We start from the raw sequence: 21,621 nt of genomic DNA, 5'->3' as shown, positions 1-21,621 counted from the left end.
GTCCTTGAAAAACTTTGCAAGCTTTTCAAGTTGATGAGCACATCTCATTTGTCGGTATATCCTTTACGGTATCTCTAGTTTAAGTGCAATAAACATGGCTTGAAGAACTGGTGTCTGAGATTCTTTTATGAATAAAATGAACGCTATATAGAGTTTATTACAAAAAGCATATGTGTGATGTAACTTGAAAAAGAAATTGTTATGTTAAAGTTACTAAAAGTAATTGTATGGAACCACTGTCCACAATGCAAATGAGTTGTAAGAATAAACTACTCTTGAGTTGGACAAGCAAAAAATATTTGATTAGTTTTTACAAACACATGTTCAGAAAACGTAACAATTTTAAGTTACTGAAAAGTAATTAAGATGATTTTGTTGAACATTACCACTTCACATTAGTTATTCATTATTCAATTGTGTTGCTGCAACAAAATATTTTGGCATTGACTGAAAACAATTCTGAAATGATAATAAAAACTAACTGGGTTGTGTGTAACCACTGTCCATAATAAAATTGTGTCTGCCATTATTGGACAAACTGATTAATTCAGGTGTGTCGGATTATTGTTGCTGTGACTACTGAGGTCAGGCACACCTGGATTAATCAGTTTGTCCAATAATGGCAGACAGGAAACAAGGAGCTGGCTGAAGTTCAGGAAGAAGTGCAGCTGGGCATAAAGCCTATTCACACTGTTGTCTGCCACTGCCAAATGACCCATTCCTGTTCCTTTCAATGTGTCTTTCACAAATCTGCAGGTTTGAGACACCATCCTTATTTTTTATTTCTTTTACCTTTGTTTCCTTTAGCCATTTTCCTGTGTTTTCTAGCATTAGTCCTGCTAATCCACAGAGCTTTTGACTTCTCATTTTTAACACGTACATTTAAACTTGTGTGAAAATAGTAAAAAATAGTGAGTTTCTTCAAGATAAAATACATTAGGTCCCCTGTTAAATAGTGAAGTGTGACATCTGTTTAATTGCATTAACATTTCTTGCCATCAGAAAAGATTTCAGGGGTTTAAACTTAAACTATTATGTTTATTTAATGCATTGAAATGTTTTAGTTGGTTCAGTTATATTGTCTTTTACTAAATTACTTTATAACATAACATTTTAGTGCAATAATCCTTGTACAACTTTTAGTTTTAATCTTTTTGATGGTAAGAACTGTTGTTTTAGTGTCATTGTAAATTTTGTCAGTACATTCACAGTTATTCAGAATTTAATCAAAGCAGATAAACACATGTCACACTTCACCATCAAACTGGGGACCAAAGACATTTTTTGAAGTCACTAACATGATCATGCCTACATTTGGTGCTTAAACTGCTCATTTCTAAGATACACATTTTAACTTCTGTCCAAATAGTATAAAATAGTGAGTTTCTTCAAGATAAAATACATTAGGTCCCCTGTTAAATAGTGAAGTGTGAAATGTGTGTTTCCTAAAAGTCAAAACAGATAAACACATGTCACACTTCACCATCAAACTGGGGACCAAAGACATTTTGTGAAGTCACTAACATGATCATGCCTAAATTTGGTGCTTAAACTGCTCATTTCTAAGATACACATTTTAACTTCTGTCCAAATAGTATAAAATAGTGAGTTTCTTCAAGATAAAATACATTAGGTCCCCTGTTAAATAGTGAAGTGTGTGTTTCCTTAAAGTCAAAACAGATAAACACATGTCACACTTCACCATCAAACTGGGGACCAAAGACATTTTGTGAAGTCACTAACATGATCATGCCTAAATTTGGTGCTTAAACTGCTCATTTCTAAGATACACATTTTACACATTTTAACTTCTGTCCAAATAGTATAAAATAGTGAGTTTCTTCAAGATAAAATACATTAGGTCCCCTGTTAAATAGTGAAGTGTGAAGTGTGTGTTTCCTTAAAGTCAAAACAGATAAACACATGTCACACTTCACCATCAAACTGGGGACCAAAGACATTTTGTGAAGTCACTAACATGATCATGCCTAAATTTGGTGCTTAAACTGCTCATTTCTAAGACACATTTTACACATTTTAACTTCTGTCCAAATAGTATAAAATAGTGAGTTTCTTCAAGATAATAATACATTAGGTCCCCTGTTAAATAGTGAAGTGTGAAGTGTGTGTTTCCTAAAAGTCAAAGCAGATAAACACATGTCACACTTCACCATCAAATAGGGGACCAAAGACATTTTGTGAAATCACTAACATGATCATGCCTATTGCTGCTTAAAAGGCACATGCGTGGGTCGATCTGGTTTTGAGACATGTGCTTTCAGCTAAAGTCTTTCTAATCTTTCTTAGTTTTGTGTGAGCGTAGGTGTTTGTGTATGTTTAATGACAAGCAGGATTCTATTCTCACCCTCTGCATTTCAGTTTTAGAACCTTTTTCATTTTTAACATCTTCATCCATCTTTTTAGTTGTGTTTCTTGGGCTTTAGCTGATCAGTTGTTCTTCCTATCCTTCTTTTGATTTGTCTAAATAGCTACTACTTCACCTTTGCTCTAATATAAGAACAAATCCACTAAGACAAAAAACTAAAACAGTATAAACCTAATATTAAAACTTATTGACTGCCATCTTTACCTGCTCAACTGTTCTTCCTCTCCCTCTTCTGTCTGCTCAGCCCTCTTGCTATATTCACCTTAAATCTGATGTAAGAACAGTTTCAAAGCTTATATATGTCATAAGCTTATAAAAATATTAAATTTGAAAACTAAACCGGCCAAAGGGTGGTAGCTAAACTTAATGAGTCACTTACATTGTATAAAAATATATGTCACAAATCACTATTAAGTTTAATAACATAATACAACATAATCAAAAGGCTCATATTAATAGTTAATGTTAGCTGAATATAGCAGGGAATGTTGTTCACTACGTTAGTTCTTGTGTGCAAAAGAAACAGTATTCACCTGCACAGTTACAAAACATACAGTCTGTTTTTATTAGGAAGAAATTCCTTGGGCAAAATTGCAATTTGAAAATTCCCTTTCTCCCTCTAAGTTTTAAGCAAAATTGTAACTCTCCAATCTCTCCCTCTTAAGTTTGGACAGCGCCTCCACCCCTGTGCTGACATATGTCAACATTAAGGTTACATTATGATAAAATAGTTTTCTGGATAGGTATTATCCTAGTCCCAGAATAAAATGCATGTTTGAGCTGCCTTAATTTAAAAACATCTTGCACTGACATATCTTAACAAATATCAGTGCCATTGTTTTGTTTTAGGATGCACACTTAAATGTCTTACAGTTTTTTACGATTGCTATGACACTTTTTTCAATACTTTTAACAAATTTTCTAAACTCTTAACACACCAACACACCTAAAACACACAACTGGCAAAACAGTTAATTTTATCCTCAAAATCACACATTGTAAACTAAACTCTCACACTGTTTACAAAAACACTGTAAATATGTTTCAGAATCAACTAGTTATACCAGATCACCAACACATGTTCTCTTCCAACAAAAACATTTAGTCAATCATAACACAATGTCATGAAAAACACAAACATAAGGTGGAAAAACAAAAACTGCATAAGTTTATGTGTAAGTCTGTCCTTATAGACTGTAGTAGATTATAGACTATAGATTATAGGTTATAGAGTTTTTTTGAAAACATTTTTATATTTTTGTTTAGTTGGGTTTAGTAAATGCATGTATTATGTTTGTTTTGCTGCAGCAATTCAAGACAAAAATGAATCATCCATCTTAGAGTACGTTTTATAAAAAAAGTAGACATAATTGCTGCAGTAAAGAACTTACAGTATTTACAACAGGACATTACTGCAAGATATTCAATATTACTTACATTTACAGTAAAAAAGTAAAAATAAACAAATACAAACAAAAAAGCCACTGAAGAATAAAGTAAAAAAGAAAATTTCATCATCTAATCTATTGCGTTTCTATTTGGCCACATGTTCTCATTCACATTACACCTGATTTTTCTCTGGCAAGGCATCTTGTGAAGAACTTTTTGCCATGTCTTATCCACCTCTGACAGTGTTCAGGTGTGATGTCTGGGAATGCACCATCTATTACATCCAGGTGGGACTGGAGAAAAACCTCTCCCTTGTCATGGTGGTCTTCAGTTGACTTGTGTAGCCATATATCTTATTTTTTGTGTTGCTCATATTGTTCCTTTTCCACACAAGATCGACCTAAAGAGCCCCTCCTTTACTCTATTGTATACCATATAGTCATCCAATTGAAAGAACCTGATTGTGTTTCCTAGGTGGGAATCAGTTGTGATTTATATATTTGCATTGGTACAATAAGTTGTTTTTCAATCCCAATGGAATAAAATACAGGGGATATATTTATGTTTCAATTCATCATATAAACAGCTGTTTACTTTGACTATAAGTGAGGTTTAGCACATGATGTTATCTGTTTTGACATGCTGTGTGAAAGCATTTGTAAATTTGACTTTAAAAATCTACTGTTTTGGTCTTGTTTGAGCTTGTTTGTAAAAGAAGTTCAAGCATTTTAAATTTGTGTTAATTATATGCCTTTTGTGTTAAACCAACAAGAAATGTGTTAATAGTATAGCTTACATAGGTGGATGTAGTGCTAACTGTGTTAAGAGTTTTGAAAACTTGTTAAAAGTATTGAAAAATCTGTCATAGCAATCGTAAAAAACTGTAATATAACTAAGCCCTAGTCCCGGATTAATCTAAACCCTGTCTGGGAAACTGCTCCAAACTTTTTACACATAGGGGTGGTTTCCCGGACAGGAATTAGCTTAAGCCTGGACAAGACCTTAGTTTAATTAGGAAATATAACTAGTTTTAACAAATATGCCTTACTAAAAACTTGTGTGCATTTTGGGGCAAAACAAAGGGCACTGGTTTATTTAAATATATGTCAGTGCAAGTTGTTTTAATCCGGACAGCTCTTACATTCATCCTAGTCTAGGACTAGTGTAATCCCCATAGAGATCCATTGCAGGGTATGGAGGTCCCCTGTTGGATAGGTAGACATCAGTCAGGGTTGCAGGTCCCCACTTGGCATATTTTAAAAAAAAAATAAAAATTGACATTTGAAGTTATATTATGAAAATAGGCATTAAAATAAAATTTTCTATGTAGTTTTTGTGTGTAAAAAATGATCAGAAACACTAGTCCCCTCTTGGTCAGTGTTCAGTGATAGTCCCCTTTTTGTAATGTAGGTAAGTATGTGTGTGTGTGTGTGTGTGTGTGTGTGTGTGTGTGTGTGTGTCAGGAATGCTTTCACGTATTGAAACCAAACTTTGTACATGAACTTGGGACTCCAATGCGAGGATGCACAAGATAAAAAACATTCTAAAATGTAACATTTCACAAATCACGTTAGTGACCGCACCAGAGCAAGCACACTTTTGCGGTTCCTCCGGAAGTGCATTTTCTAGTTAAGTGTGCTTGCAAAAGCACACTTATTGTTCTTCTTAAGTTTTATTATTATTATTTTTATTATTTTTCCCGGGTAGATTTTTTTGGCCAGCTCTAGCGACCAGACCGTTTGACGCAGAGACACCGTTCAAACTTTAAAATGTTCGGGCAGTACCGGTGTAAGTTGCTTGAGAAGATGAAGTCACAGATCCATGTCGTTCGGCCACCATATTGGATAGAACACAAAACCTTTAAAAAGTTTCACAGGTCACAAATTTTGTCCAAACTTCAAGAAATTCCACGTACACGATCCTTGGACCAAGCCTCACAAAAGTTACTAGAAGGATTTTTGATTTTCGGAAGCATTTGCCCAAAACAGGTCAAAATATACCTATGGCGTAGTCCCCAAACAGGAAGTAGTTCATATCTCAGATTGTCTGTAACATATCTTTATAATTTTTTTAATATGAATTTGGAACTCCAATGTGAACATGGCCAAGATAAAAAAACATTGCAGTAACATGTCTATATTATGTTATTTTCACTTTAAAATGTCCAATAAAATCCTATGTAAAAATAAAAATGTCATATAGCTTTTACCACTAGAGGGCAGCCCAAGCGTGTTTAATTGCCTTGCCTTCACACGTGACTAGACCGAAACTTAGTCCGTGCCTATTGAAAACTATATATACTGAGGATTATTTGATACTAAATCCAATGGAATATTAATATTTCTCATATACATTTGTGTACAAAACTGCAAATGGATGTTATATTCTGAAGGCGTGAATCAACGCGAGCTCTCTGGAGAACGTGCAGTACAGGTAGGAATGTTTCGGGGATTCAGACGTAAAACCCTTTCTTTTATTTCAGTAATATATAACATGACAAGTTTAATTCCGTTTTTCATCAATGTAATACATTGTAAACGTATTACAATTTCGCGTCCTCGCGTAGCAGTGATCGTTTGGCATCGGCTCTATAACAGCTGCATGGTTTAAATGATTGTGAATTGACGCGAAAAAGTGTCACTTTACCTTAAATCATGCATGTTATGCCAAGTGTATTTAACGTAAACAGTCATGACTTTGAGAAATGTATGACACATTAAAACACAGCTTGCCACAGCTAGAAGACTGCGTATATTTACATAATCTTCAGATAAGAAAGTTATATATCATCGTATGCTTAACTAACGGGAACACGATCGATTGCATTATGCTGTCAATCATTATGCTGTCAATCACTCAGCGAAGCATTGATTTCACATGGAAAGCAAGAGGACAGGGTCGCAATCTTGATGCGCGTGCATATGTTGTTGCATGAGATGCAGAGCGCGAGTCACCCCTTCACGTGTATTCGCGCTTTGGTCTGCCCGCGTCAAGATGCAGAGACCACGGACTCTATGGCTGTTTTAACTTTATTTATTGTATTTCCAGCTTACAACAACTCCTCTTCCGACAGTTGTTGTCTGATATGTCGGCTCAACGATCACAATGACATTAGATGTCTTAATAAAGGAAACGATTTTTGTGAACTAGATAAAAGATCCTGGCGTTTCTCCGAAGTTCAAAGCAGACAAAGGCTCAAATATTATGCGAGTCATCGTTCTCACACAAGAATGCAATTTAAACGTGTAAGTTAATCGCCCATCGCTCACAGCCCAGCACCTGCACCACTGCATGCGTATCGCGCTGACAAACATACACGTGCTTTTACTGCCCTGATGAAATCTAAAAGTATAATTTCTCTTATTAGAAGCTAGCTTAATGTTTGCCAGTTATTAAGATGGCGGTTGTAGTTTAAATAGAGGTCGTGAAATAATTAGCATTGCCAAAAAGTGCATAAAACAATGTTATGTTCCATATTATAAACTTTTGGTTATGTGTACTTAAGTGAGTAAATAAGTTAAATTCTCAATGAGTGTGATATGGCTCTTATTTACCCCTTTAAATGAAGAATAAAGCTTACTCGGGTATCTTACAATGCACTTATGTTGTTATGCAGTTTTAAAATACAAAATACGAACGTCTGGATGTAGATAAAGCCTACTTGGTCATATTACAATGCACAAGTTTTGTTGTATGCAGTTTGAAAATACATGTTTGTAGAAAAAGTATATTGTACAATGCACTGATTTTGTTGTTATGCAGTTTCAAAATACAACATGAGAATGTTTAAATGTATATGTAGTCATCATCACTGATGTATCTCTGGCCCCCATGACAAACTAATTGAATAGCCCTGTCGTAGACGCTCAACACACAATCATATTCATAAATAGTAAAGAAATGAAATGATATTAGGCTATCAGTGCTGCTGTCGCTCTTTCCTATCGCTTATTTTAAAAATGAGCTTATGATCAATAAAATGCAGCTTACATCTGCTGCTTTTGGTGACGTGAACTCTGGCCTACATTAAGTCTCATGTTTTTAAGATTATCTTAAGTACTAAAGAAGAATTTTTGGTATATTATGTACAAAACTAGTGTGTGAAAATAGGACACTTTAAAGGGATTGTTCACCCAAAAATTAAAATTATTTAAATTACAATTCTAAAAAAAATTAATAAGAAAACACTGAACATGTGCAGCATAGCTGTTATAGTTGGTTCTAGGCTAGCTAGAGCGGGTTATCTAGGCTTGTGATCCCTGTATTTACATAAAATGGTCTGTGCTAAACCCTGGATGTCCTTCAATGCTGGAAACACCCCTGGTTACAAGCCTGTATACATTTCTGTGTGTGTGTGTGTGTGTGTGCGTGTGTGCGTGTGTGCGTGCGTGCGTGCGTGCGTGTGTGTGTGTCAGGAATGCTTTCACGTAGAGGTCGACCGATATGGCTTTTTCTCTGGCCAATGCCGATATTTAGAAATCAGGGCAGCCGATGGCCGATATGTTAGGCCGATTTTCTATATGTACATAATTATCAAAATGTTCTCATCATTAGCAGATATTTTAAATGTAAAAATGTCACTATTTAAGTCAAAGTCTTTTTAAAAAATTATGACTGGTCTTTCTGAAGAGTTTTACAACCTCCTCTGCACCATGCATTTATCAGACACAGATATTACCTGACACTCTTCTGTCATCATCTTTGATCAGTTTTTTACCATGGCTTTTATTGCTTTGTAGGATAAAATCCTTATTTGGTAGACCTGATAAAATATTTATTCATCATAAAGTTAACATAGTAATAAATGTCTATGTTTTTTAGTTGAGACTGTTATTTAGGGCAAATCTTTCTAAACAGATTTACATTCTCCTTTCTGAGGCGCTATAAGTGACTGATTGTGCTGACAGTGACGTCTTGTGAGTTTAGTGTTGGGACAGATCTGTTGTTTCAACCGTTCATTCAAACGAATCCGTTCAAAGGAGTCAGTTCGCGAATCGGACGCATTGTGTTGTAATCCAGGCTGAGCAGCGCAAAACTGTAAACAAAGTGTTACTGTAACAACACGAAAAACGTTTCCTCGGTGGATATGATTTGGTCTTCCGACCTTTCGCCATCGAGTCAGTTTTGTTTTGAGTAATAAAAGCAGGGAGACAGTTTAAAGACAGAACTGTCTCCCTGCTCTCCAGTAACGCATAACTTATGTTGTTGTGCAGTTTTAAAATTCAAAATACGAACATGTCTGGATGTAGCATTTTTTTTGTGGAGGGAGGTGCCCTTTTTTTTAGGTTAGAGCAACTGACCCTTAAAATTCCTGTGCACGTCCCTGATGCTTAGTTACTGTTGAACGGGAACACGATTGATTGCATTATGCTGTCAATCAATGAGTGAAATATTTTTTTTATGGTAAATTTTAGAGAAACAGTTGTTACAAGTCTGTATACATTTCTGTGTGTGTGTGTGTGTGTGTGTGTGTGTGTGTGTGTGTGTGTGTGTGTGTGTGTGTGTGTGTGTGTGTGTGTGTGTGTGTGTGTGTGTGTTTTTAAAATGTTCGGGCAGTTCCGGTGTAAGTTGCTTGAGAAGATGAAGTCACAGATCCATGTCGTTGTCCGCCATATTGGAAACCTTAAAGTTTCACAGGTCACAAATTTTGTCCAAACTTCACGAAATTCCACGTACACGATCCTTGGACCAAGCCTCACAAAAGTTACTAGAAGGATTTTTGATTTTCGGAAGCGTTTGCCCGTCACAGGCCAAACTAAATGTGCGTGGACGCCGCCAAAACAGGAAGTAGTTTATATCTCAGGAATGATTTCACGTATTGAAACCAAACTTTGTACATGAATTTCGGTCTCCAATGTGAGGATGCACAACATCAAAAGAACAATTTTTTTCCTAAAATTTTACGCTGCCAAACAGGAAGTAGTTTATATCTCAGGAACGCTTTTACGTATTGAAACCAAACTTTGTACATGAACTTGGGACTCCAATGTGAGGATGCACAAACTAAATTGGCGGCACCAGAGCAAGCACACTTTTGCAGTTCGTCCCGAAATGCATTTTCTAGTTATTATTATTATTTTTATTATTTTTCCCGGGTAGATTTTTTTGGCCAGCTCTAGCGACCAGACCGTTTGACGCAGAGACACCGTTCAAACTTTAAAATGTTCGGGCAGTACCGGTGTAAGTTGCTTGAGAGGATGAAGTCACAGATCCATGTCGTTCGGCCGCCATATTGGAAAGAACACAAAACCTTAAAAAAGTTTCACAGGTCACAAATTTTGTCCAAACTTCATGAAATTCCACGTACGCGATCCTTGGACCGAGCCTCACAAAAGTTACTAGAAGGATTTTTGATTTTCGGAAGCGTTTGCGCGCCACAGCCCAAACTAAATGTGCGTCAACGCCGCCAAACAGGAAGTAGTTCAAATCTCAATATGTCTGTAACATTTATTAACCAAAAATTTTATATGAACTCTTTACTCCAATGTGAAGATGCCCAAGATAAAAAAACATTGCAGTAACATGTCTATATTATGTTATTTTCACTTTAAAATGTCCAATTAAAACCTGTGTAAAAAATAAAAAATGTCATTAGCCTTTACCAGTAGAGGGCAGCCTTTACGTTCAAACGTGTTTTTAGACAGAATGTAAAGATAGCAGCAGCCATCTTTAGAAGCTAAGCTAACAGGCTATTGCTCCGTGGAAAAGTTTGAATAACAATGGCGGGATGTAGTTTTAAGGTTTAAATGGCAAAATGGAATAGAGAAGAGCTGTTGAGAGAATCGAGTGTTCCTTTAAGAGCCACAATACAGCGAAGAGCTGAGAAAGACGGAGAGCAGAGAAGCCCGGAGAAGAGGCCACAGCCTGAGACTCTGCTGCATAGAGCCCGTGGGGCACGCAGCACCATCGGCTGGCACCCAATCTTCGTATCGTATATGGACAGCGGAATCCTGGATACATATTTTTAAAATCCTAAAACTTCATCTTATTCACTATACAGTATGCGGTTTCGGACGCAAAACTGCAAATGGATTTTATATTCTGAATGCTTGAATCAACGCGAGCTCTCTGGAGAACGTGCATTTTCACATACAGGTAGGAATTATATGATTCAGACATATTTTAATCCCTTTCTTTTATTTCAGTGATATATGGCACGACAAGTTTAATTCCCTTTTTCATCAATGTAATACATTGTAAACGTATTAGTTTCGCTCGCGTCAGTATCGCGTCCTCGCTCGCGTGATCGTTTGGCGTCGGCTCTATGACAGCTGCATGATTTAAATGATTGTGAATTGACACGAAAAAGTGTCACTTTACCTTAAATCATGCATGTGACGCCAAGTGTATTTAAACAGTCATGATTTCAGAAATGTATGACACATTTAAAAACACAGCTTTTGCCAGAAGACTGCGTATATGCCATTTACATGATCTTCAGGTTAGAAGATACATATATCTAAATCGTATGCTTAGCTACTGTTGAACGGGAACACGATTGATTGCATTATGCTGTCAATCACTGAGGGAAATATTTTCTTTTATCATTAATTTCACAGTCTGGGTCGACAGAGGCGCGGGCGCCGCAAAATCTTTATTTTTCAATCACTCCGCAAAGAGACTTAGATAACTCTGCTGATTTTGGACTTACATATATGATTTATACATCATTTAAAACTTTAAAGTGTCTAGTATTTTTTCTGTCCACTCCCATTAAAAACAGAATGTTGTGCTTTTCGCAAAATTAAGAAAATAAACATAATGCGGGTTTGCTCTCTCTCTTAGTGACGTCCTTTCAGAAACACGTCAGAAAAATGAGCTGTAACTTAACGAATTGTTTTCATAGAAACATAAGATAAATGTCTACATAATGCTTGGAATGTCTGCTTTTAAATGGTGTAAGTGAAATCGAAAACAAATATTGTACTTCGTTGTTAACTGTATTAAAAGAGGGAGATGTACCGTCTCTCATGTTACTGCATTATTTATAAAGAGCCACGCCCCGCTCCATTGAAGAGAAGAACAGAGATCATCCATATTCATTAGTCAACGCCACAACGAATGTTTTCTCTGTGCTTGCTCATACAGCAAAGGCTCAAATATTATGCGAGTCATCGTTCTCACAAAAGAATGCAATTTAAACGAGTAAGTTAATCGGCCATCGCTCACAGCCCAGCATCTGTCCTGCACCACTGTATGCATATCGCGCTGACAAACATACACGTGATTTTACTGCTCTGATGAAATCTAAAAGTATAATTTCTCTTATTAGAAGCTAGCCTAATGTTTGCCAGTTATTAAGATGGCGGTTGTAGTTTAAATAAAGGGTTGTGAAATAATAAGCTTTGACAAAAAACTGCATAAAACAATTTTATGTTCCATATTATAAACTTTTGGTTATGTGTACTTAAGTGAGTAGATATGGCTCTTATTTACACCTTTAAATGTAGAATAAGAATAGAACTCGGGTATCTTACAATGCACTTATGTTGTTATGCAGTTTTAAAATACAAAATACAAACATGTCTGGATGTAGATAAAGCCTACTTGGTCATATTACAATGCACAAGTTTTGTTGTATGCAGTTTGAAAATACATGTTTGTACAAAAAGTATATTGTACAATGCACTTATTTTGTTGTTATGCAGTTTCAAAATATAACATGAGTATGTTTAAATGTATATGTCGTCATCATCACTGATATATCTCTGGCCCTCATGACAAACTAATTGAATAGCCCTGTCGTAGACGCTCAACACACAATCATATTCATAAATAGTAAAGAAATGAAACGATATTAGGCTATCAGTGCTGCTGTCGCTCTTTCCTATCGCTTATTTTAAAAATGAGCTTATGATCAATAAAATGCAGCTTATATCTGCTGCTTTTTGTGACGTGAACTCTGGCCTACATTGGAGGTGCGGTGTGTGATTTTTGGAGGGATCTCTTGGCAGAAATGCAAAATAATATACAAAACTATATTATCAGGGGTGTATAAAGACCTTTCATATGGCTCTTATATGGCCGTTATGTTTTTATTACTTTAGAATGAGATGTTTTTATCTACATACACAGAGGGTCCCCTTACATGGAAGTCGGCATTTTGTGCCACCATGTTTCTACAGTCTTAATGGACAAAATCATGACATGTTTGTCCTGTGGTGGCTACCGTAGCTTCTCTATGCATTTCAAAAGCGAGGGGTGAGCTGTGAACTGAGCTTTTGGTTGCAATTTGGAACCTCACCACTAGATGCCGCTAAAATTTACACACTGCACCTTTAAGTCTCATGTTTTTAAGATTATCTTAAGTACTAAAGGATTTTGGGTATATTATGTACAAAATTAGTGTGTAAAATATGGCACTTCAAAGGGATTGTTCACTCAAAAATTAAAATTATTTAAATTACAATTCTAAAAAAAATGTAATAAGAAAACACTGAGGGCTTGACATTAACTTTTTGAGGAACTTGTCCTTCGGACAAGTAAATTTGTGTTTCACTTGTCCATGCACAAAAGTCACTTGTCCGGGTAAAGTTTTATAATATAATGTATTTTTTGTGTTTTGATAATCAGTGGCAGAGCAAGGGATTTTTCATAGAGGAGTCGGACAACTAATTTTTTCTTACACTTGTCCTACAAAAAATCCACTTGTCCCGGACAAGCGGACAAGTCTTAATGTCGAACCCTGAACATGTGCAGCACAGCCGTTATAGTTGGTTCTAGGCTAGCTAGCTATCCCTGTATTTACATAAAATGGTCTGTGCTAAGCCCCGGATGTCCTTAAATGCTGGAAGCACCCCTGGTTACAAGCCTGTATACATTTCTGTGTGTGTGTGTGTGTGTGTGTGTGTGTGTGTGTGTGTGTGTGTACTTGCCTACCTATCTAAGTGGGGACTTTGGTGTCGTTACACACTCACCAACAGGGGACCATAAAGCAAAGAGGGGACATTTTCCAGGTCCCCTGTTGGTCATGCTTTAAATCATGCTAAAATCAAGTGAAAAACAGTCTGGTAAATTTTTTTTTATTTTTACCAAATGGGGACCTACATGTGTGTTTGTGTAAACACTCATACTCAGCAGCACCTCTGTAGGCTGGAGCAGGAACTGTAACTGCCCATTAACACACGACGTTCACACCTCGCTATTCATTGAATGGCTCTGAGAGACTCTGAATCTGAATAAAGACTATTTAACAGGCTGCTTATCTAAGGAACAATTTTTTCAAACTCTCCAAACATAACATATACAATAATAAAAAAACAACTTGGTTTTGCAATCCAATTTAACCTACTATTTTTAATTGTGATAAGTTGACATAACTTACAAAAACAGGTTGCAATTATTCAACTTAAAGTAACATAAAAATATATGTTGATTTGACAAAAAACACAGAATTTTTGACAGTGTACATAAAGGTGTCTTAAATATCTTTAATACAAAAGTGTCAAAACTCTTAAAATGTAATGTTTGTAAAATTGTTTACTACATGGTAGTGACTTCACAAAATGTCTTTGGTCCCCAGTTTGATGGTGAAGTGTGACGTGTTTATTTGCTTTGAATTTTAGGAAATATTTTAGATTCTGAATAACTGTGAATGTATTGACAAAATTTACAATGACACTAAAACAACAGTTCTTACCATCAAAAAAGTTCTTCATAAAAGATTTTGAAGTTTAAAGCTAAAAGTTGTACAAGGATTATTGCACTAAAATGTTATGTTATAAAGTAATTTAGTAAAAGACAATATAACTGAACCAACTAAAACATTTCAAGGCATTAAATAAACATAATAGTTTAAGTTTAAACCCCTGAAATCTTTTCTCATGGCAAGAAATGTAATTGCAATTAAACAGATGTCACACTACACTATTTAACAGGGGACCTAATGTATTTTATCTTGAAGAAACTCACTATTTTATACTATTTGGACAGAAATTAAAATGTGTATCTTAGAAATGAGCAGTTTAAGCACCAAATTTAGGCATGATCATGTTAGTGACTTCACAAAATGTCTTTGGTCCCCAGTTTGATGGTGAAGTGTGACATGTGTTTATCTGTTTTGACTTTTAGGAAACACACACTTCACACTTCACAATTTAACAGGGGACCTAATGTATTTTATCTTGAAGAAACTCACTATTTTATACTATTTGGACAGAAGTTAAAATGTGTAAAATGTGTATCTTAGAAATGAGCAGTTTAAGCACCAAATTTAGGCATGATCATGTTAGTGACTTCACAAAATGTCTTTGGTCCCCAGTTTGATGGTGAAGTGTGACATGTGTTTATCTGCTTTAACTTTTAGGAAATATTTTAAATTCTGAATAACTTTGAATGTACTGACAAAATTTACAATTACACTAAAACAACAGTTCTTACCATCAAAAAAGTTCTTCATAAAAGATTTTGCCGTTTAAAACTAAAAGTTGTACAAGTATTATTGCACTAAAATGTTATGTAATGTTATAAAGTCATTTAGTAAAAGACAATATAACTGAACCAACTAAAACATTTCAATGCATTAAATAAACATAATAGTTTAAGTTTAAACCCCTGAAATCTTTTCTCATGTAAAGAAATGTAGTTGCAATTAAACAGATGTCACACTTCACTATTTAACAGGGGACCTAATGTATTTTATATTGAATAAACTCACTATTTTATACTATTTGCACACAAGTTTAAATGTACGTATTAAAAATGAGCAGTTTCGGTAGCAACAACTTTTAAAACAGAAATAGCATCTGTCATTGGCTGATATATTTGTTGCGATTGGCCAGTCTGGGCAATTATAATACTATTTTGAATAAACCCCTCCCTTTTATTATTTAATAAAATTACGGTTTATATTAGATATATTATATGAGATATAACAAAAAATTTATGTGTCATGAAGGCTAATATTATAAAGACTATGTAACGTATACCATGGGCTAAGGGCATTAATAAAAAAATATTAGGGAAAGAAAACAGACATTTGGGAGAGACATGTTGATAAAATTTAAGAGTTTTATTAATAAAGCATAGGAAAAATAAATACACACAAAGTCAAAAAAAGCCAACGATTATGTTGTTGGGATCACATTTGGCATCAAATGTGTTCATTTTGCTGCCTTGGGGTCATAGGTAAGCGGTGGCATTCTGTTAGACAGCAATTCAGATTGCAGACTGTGATGCAACGCTGCATAGTTTGAAAACACACAGTTGCAGCTGCAGCTTAGCACACAGATTGCGGAGCGCCTGACTGCAGAACGATGAAGGTCTCACAATCCACCCGACACTCCATCAACAGCATTGTATTCTTCATCTGAAATCATGTCAGTGGTGATTCCCCTTCAGAAGCCCACTTTGTCCACAGCTAGTACACTGGGTTTGACTCCAAGAGCAGAAACACAACTGTTGTATATAACAAGAATAATGAACATCATTACAGTTTATACTAATGAAACAGAAATAAAGAATTAGAACAGAAACTAATTCTAATCTTACCCTCTTCCTCCTCTGGTCACTCCGTGATGTGGCCACACTGGCTAGCTCTGGTAATGTCTTGCAGGCCACTAGAAACAAGTGAGTGAGGTTTGTTAAAAGCAAAATACACACAAAACTATACAAAAATAGAAATAACAACAACCACAAATGAAAATTACTTACCAAATTAATTTTTATCAAGGCCTTCATTGTGCAACTCCAGGCTTGTAGCCAGTGCTCCCACTAAAAATGAGGTGTCCTTCCCATTATGTGGTGAGCTTAATCTATAGAAGCAAAATGTATTAAATTAAAACAAATGTGTTTATTTGCTTCGGAAACAACAGAATGCATTTTAGGCTTTATCTTTCATCCATACCTCTGCTCCTGGTGATAGTGCCTACAATTTGCCTCCGAGTTGTGTAGCCGACAGAGTGCTTTCTACAAAATACAAGTAAAAATACTTTATTAAAAAATGGATTCTGTCAAATTAAAGCATGGGTGGTTTGATTAAGCTTACCACAATTTTAGAAATGTGCAGCTGCCCTTCTCTCTTCAACTCCTCAGTCGAGCAGTTGTTTGACTCACATTGACAGTGCTTTACTTCTTGTGTTCTGCAAACAATCGCATCCTAATGATGAAAGCGAGCTCAGGCACGATTCAAGGAACCGTGCCTAATATGAGCGTGTTTTAGTAACTTTTCAACCTCCATCTCTGTGCACATAAAAGACTTCTTACAGCATCTAGAATAGTAGCAAACACATACAGTTAGAAAATGCATTAACATAAAATGCAAAAGTGAGGACATGAAGCACATAGTACAAAACACCAACAGTCCAAGAACAGAGACTTTTAACATTCAGTTCAAGACATGTGAAAATGTGTTTGTAAATTTCAGAGATCATTTTAAAAACATGCGGCCACTTTTAAGTCACATCAGATGTAGGGATGTCCCGATTCGATCACGTGATCGGAAATCGGGCCCTATGGCTAATTTATAAGACATATTGCTGAATCAGTATGTTGTTTTCTTGTTAATTGAGTGTTTTTGGGTAGCCTATCTTATGCTTAGAATTAGTCAAGGAGGTTGATTCTTATAACTTCCTTCAAAGTTTGATCAATTGTGCATAATGACATGTGCAACAAATGCATATAGGGTGTCAGACCCATAGATTTGCATCATTTAAAGTTCAGGTTTTAAAGTTTGGGTCAACCTGTGGCACAGCTTTAAAATTGAAACTTATAAAATCCTACCAGAGGTCCAAAATGTCATTGAAACACACCAGTGCCTTTGCTGTAATCAGGATTACCCCTCGAACATGTTAGCCCTGCTAGGGCTGCTCAATTATGGGAAAAGTCATAATCATGATTATTTAACATGATTACTTACTGACTGTAAAAAAAATGCACTTAGGCACACACGCGCGTGCAATCAAACAATTTAATGCATTTGTTTAGTGCTGTTGCAGAAGGCTACACGTGTCAAGCAGTGGTGCTCTCATGAGGTGCCTTTTTAAACACATTGGGCCAGCGGAACGCGATCATATTTTAAACATGAGGGATGTATTGCTACAACTCCTTGAAATGCACATTATAAGCAGGATTACTACCTAGTGACCTGACTTCGGACAGAACGCAGCTCTCTGCATGTCCACGAGTGAGAGAGGCGCCAATATGCAGCAGGTTATTTTAAACAAAAGGGATAGTTTGCCTCAGCTCGCATGAAACTAAACAAATACATAATGATTACTACTTTAGTTTATGTTTAGACTTCGGACAGATGCGAGAGCGCATGCATGTGAGACAGAGAGAAGCGCAGCTGCTTATGACGCGCTGGATTTATTTCAGGTGCTAGAAGGAGTCCAAGACGCGCGCATTAAGTCCATGTGCGTGCAAGAAGGAATCTCTCTAACAACATTCATTGCGTCACATCCACAAACCCTCATGCGGGGAAAGCATGCAATGTGCATGTTAATGTAAAACTATGATGATAATAATACATTCGCCAACTATCGTCATGACTATCACCATGAAAGCCTGCCATTGGCGATAGGTTTGAAGATCGTCGATACACGATACTATCGTCTATCGGCACAACCCTACTATAGTCTCATTACTTTTTAACACATCTATAGTTATGCGCTGGCACAGAGTTAGGGTGTACTCACACTATCCAAACCAAACTGTGCTCGGGCGCGTTTAACCCCCAAAGCCTGGTTTGTCTGACTAGTGTGATCGCTCTGTGCCGCGCCCCGGCTGGGTTGCAGAGGTGGGCTGGAGCGCAGTTCACTTGGGCGCGTTTCAAAAGGTGAAGACGTCAGTTGCGCGACCACTCACCTTCATCTGCTTCCGTAAAAACCTTTTGATGCGCGCAGCCGGGTTACGTGAATGTCCGAGTGAGAGGGCTGTCTGTGAGAGGGCTGTCTGTAATCGCGCACCAAACGACTCTGAATAAAAAACACATACTTATCATTACGGTGGGTTCCAGTGTTAAGAGAGCGCTTTACTTCAAAACAATCGCATCTTAATGACGAAAGCGCGCCCAGACTCGGATCGAGAAAAGTACAGTGTGAGTGCGTGCATCTGGGGGAGTTGGGAGGGGTGACAATCGCGCTGGGGTATTGTTTGGTTTGGATAATGTGAGTGTGCCCTTAGACCCTTTTGAGTCCACATAGAAACAGCAACGTGTGCGGCATGACATAAGGAACATCCTGGATCTGTTTTTTTTTGCTCTTTTTTATGTATTATAGAAGTATCGGATCGGGACTCCGTACCGGCAGATACTCAAAATCAAATGACTCAGATTCGAGGGCAAAAAACCTGATCGGGACATCCCTAATTAGATGCATTCAATACTCCAAATCAAATTGCACATAGATAAATAATAAACATAATATTCATAATCTTACTTTATTTTCTGTTGATGTCCTCACATCGCTGTCTCTGACTGGTTTGGTTTGTTGTTTTCCAAGTTGTAACAATATCTATCAAAGTCATATCAAATACACAGATTTGTTTACCGTTTAACCTGTTAGGTTGTTCAAATGAAATAAATTTAACTCGCATCATTCTTCACAAAGACTGCAGGAATGACATCCACTTCTAAAGCTGATAATGTGTACATGATTTCTGCAAACAAAACAAAAACATGAGGGTTTTTTTTACTTTAAGAAAGGTAAAATAAAGGGCAAACAATAAAGACAAACTGTATGACTCCTAGGAATTAAATAGGTTTTAAAAATCTTGTAAAATACCAAGCACTGTCCACTGAAGAAATCTTTATATAGAATAGTAAACAATCTTACATTTTATTAGTTGATCTGGAACGCGTCTTTTTGGTAACTTACATTAAAAAACAGGGTTTCAAGCGTTTTACTAAGAAACAATAGTAAAAACAGTCACTTTGCTATCAGTTATGATTTCCAAGAAATGCTGATTTGTTGTTTTAAAACCAAAACATCTTGTCTTGAGTTTGCTTCTTTGTGGGTTTAATTTATTTTTCAAAGATTCAAACATTTTACTCATTCTTTTAATAGTTCTTTGTCTCATGTAACGTTAACTTAGATCAATGCAAGCACGCACGTTTACCGACCGTTATAGATCATGGCAAATAAATACTAGCACTTCTAGCCTAAAACATCCTTTAAATCATTTGTATACGTTCAGATTTAAAAAGAAAAGTATCTTAACTTACCTTGCTTTATTATACAGCTCTTCACAATACAAACAAAAGGTCCCGCGTCGTTGGTTCAGCGTTTCAAATTCGCGCTTCCGGTTTCTCCAGCGAGCGTTGGGCGGGGCATTATGGGAAATGTAGTCCTTTTCACAAAGCGTCTCAAACGTTGTAGAAGTTTATAGACTACTGTGTCCAAGATGCATTGCAAGCTACGTCGTGTCATCGGGAAAGAAGATACGCTATAATAAATATTATGCTGCGTTCCAGGCAACGCGTAGTCCTACTCCAAGTTTTGAGTCTTGACTGAGTCGTGGTTTTGAAGTCGTGATTTGCGGGCTCAAAACCTGCCTGGAACGCAGCATTAGTATCATTAAGTAGTATTTTGTTGTCATTAACACAATTAATGTAAAGTTGTGTCACTATTAAAATAAACTGCTTAAAAACAAAGACACATAAAAGGAGTAAAACTAAAACCCACTTTACACCCTTTTTGATTTACATTTGTTTTTATTTCATTATCCTCTTGTATGCTTGAGGTTTAGGTGAAACACTTTTACTGTGATGCTAGATTTAGAAACCTTTTGGAGTCTTATTTGAAATAATCATATTCTTGTTTCAAACATTTATATATTTCGTTATTATTTCGAATTGTAGTTCTGAGTGCTGGACAGGAAGTTTTTTGTATAGTTTTTCTTGAAATATTTTTGTGTGAAACTTTGTGTGCTGCCATTTTTGGCCAGAAGAGATTTTTTATCTCAATGTGATTATTCCTGATAAAATAAAGGATAAAAAACACTGCTGTGTAAAAACATTTTATTAAATCCCCATATCAAATCCTATCCGTCACTAGTTGTTGACATGTTTTAAAATGTTGCTACATTTTAGGTAACAAGTCAGTGATGAAGGATGAAATAAGGTTGGATTTCAACTCCCAACTCAGATATAAATAAAAAAAAACATAGGATGAAGAAATTTACTTTTATGCCTGCAAAACAACATTTAAGGTAAGACAAATCTCAATTTAAAATTTAGGCAACAATTTAAAAGTTTAAAATTAAAATAAGACATTTTCTTTACATTGGGGTAATTTGCCCACTCTCGATCGGTGACACTTAAGGGGTAAATTCCCCTTAACTAAGAGAATAATTTAAGGGTGTTGCATACAGTATAATCCCCTAAACGGTTCTCTTAGGTAAGAGTAATCGTTCAGTGTTTCATGACAGCGACCCAGGTTTGTCGTTATAAAATACTATTGTTGCCATGGAGACGCAACAGAAAAAATTTAAGGGTTTTTTTCTGCAACACACTTAAGTGTAAGGGAAACATAAGGGTGAACTTAAGGGAAAATTATGCAACCGGGCCCAGGCTCCACAAACTGCAATAAAAACAAAACGGCCAAACATACCACCAGAAACCATAACAAAGTGTTCCAGCCAATAAATGACAAGAAGGATTTGGGGGTGGGGGTTGGGCGCGTTCATGAAAGCACGGAAGGGAGGGGGAGGTGTTAGCTACACTCCATTTGTTTGAAAACAGTTCAAACATCAACAAAAAGTGACATCACACAGATTCGCTTAGAGCGCCTTTAACTGACGAAAATCACACTTTTCATGCAGTGAAGTATAATCAATAATCACACACATCATAATTATATACATTTTACAAATATGAAGTTAGATCTAATTCTTCGTTCAAACCAGGAAAA

At 36.1% G+C, this 21,621-nt stretch overlaps 2 long non-coding RNA genes across 2 annotated transcripts in view; both read right to left on the bottom strand.

Annotated features, from left to right (window-relative positions):
* LOC141369540 (uncharacterized) overlaps positions 1-21,621 on the bottom strand; it is a 125,554-nt gene that overhangs the window by 23,574 nt on the left and 80,359 nt on the right. The gene's annotated exons all lie outside the window — the stretch shown is intronic.
* On the bottom strand, positions 14,979-20,207 carry LOC141369431 (uncharacterized). Its single transcript, XR_012373102.1, has 7 exons — positions 19,935-20,207; positions 19,150-19,369; positions 16,761-16,983; positions 16,620-16,681; positions 16,427-16,527; positions 16,265-16,332; positions 14,979-16,171 (listed from the first exon to the last, which is right to left on the bottom strand). It is a non-coding gene; the product is annotated as an uncharacterized lncRNA (long non-coding RNA).

Source organism: Misgurnus anguillicaudatus, chromosome 14 (genome assembly GCF_027580225.2).
Source record: "Misgurnus anguillicaudatus chromosome 14, ASM2758022v2, whole genome shotgun sequence".
In the NCBI taxonomy this organism is placed as follows: Eukaryota; Metazoa; Chordata; class Actinopteri; order Cypriniformes; family Cobitidae; genus Misgurnus; species Misgurnus anguillicaudatus.
This window is presented reverse-complemented; position numbering and strand designations above follow the sequence as displayed.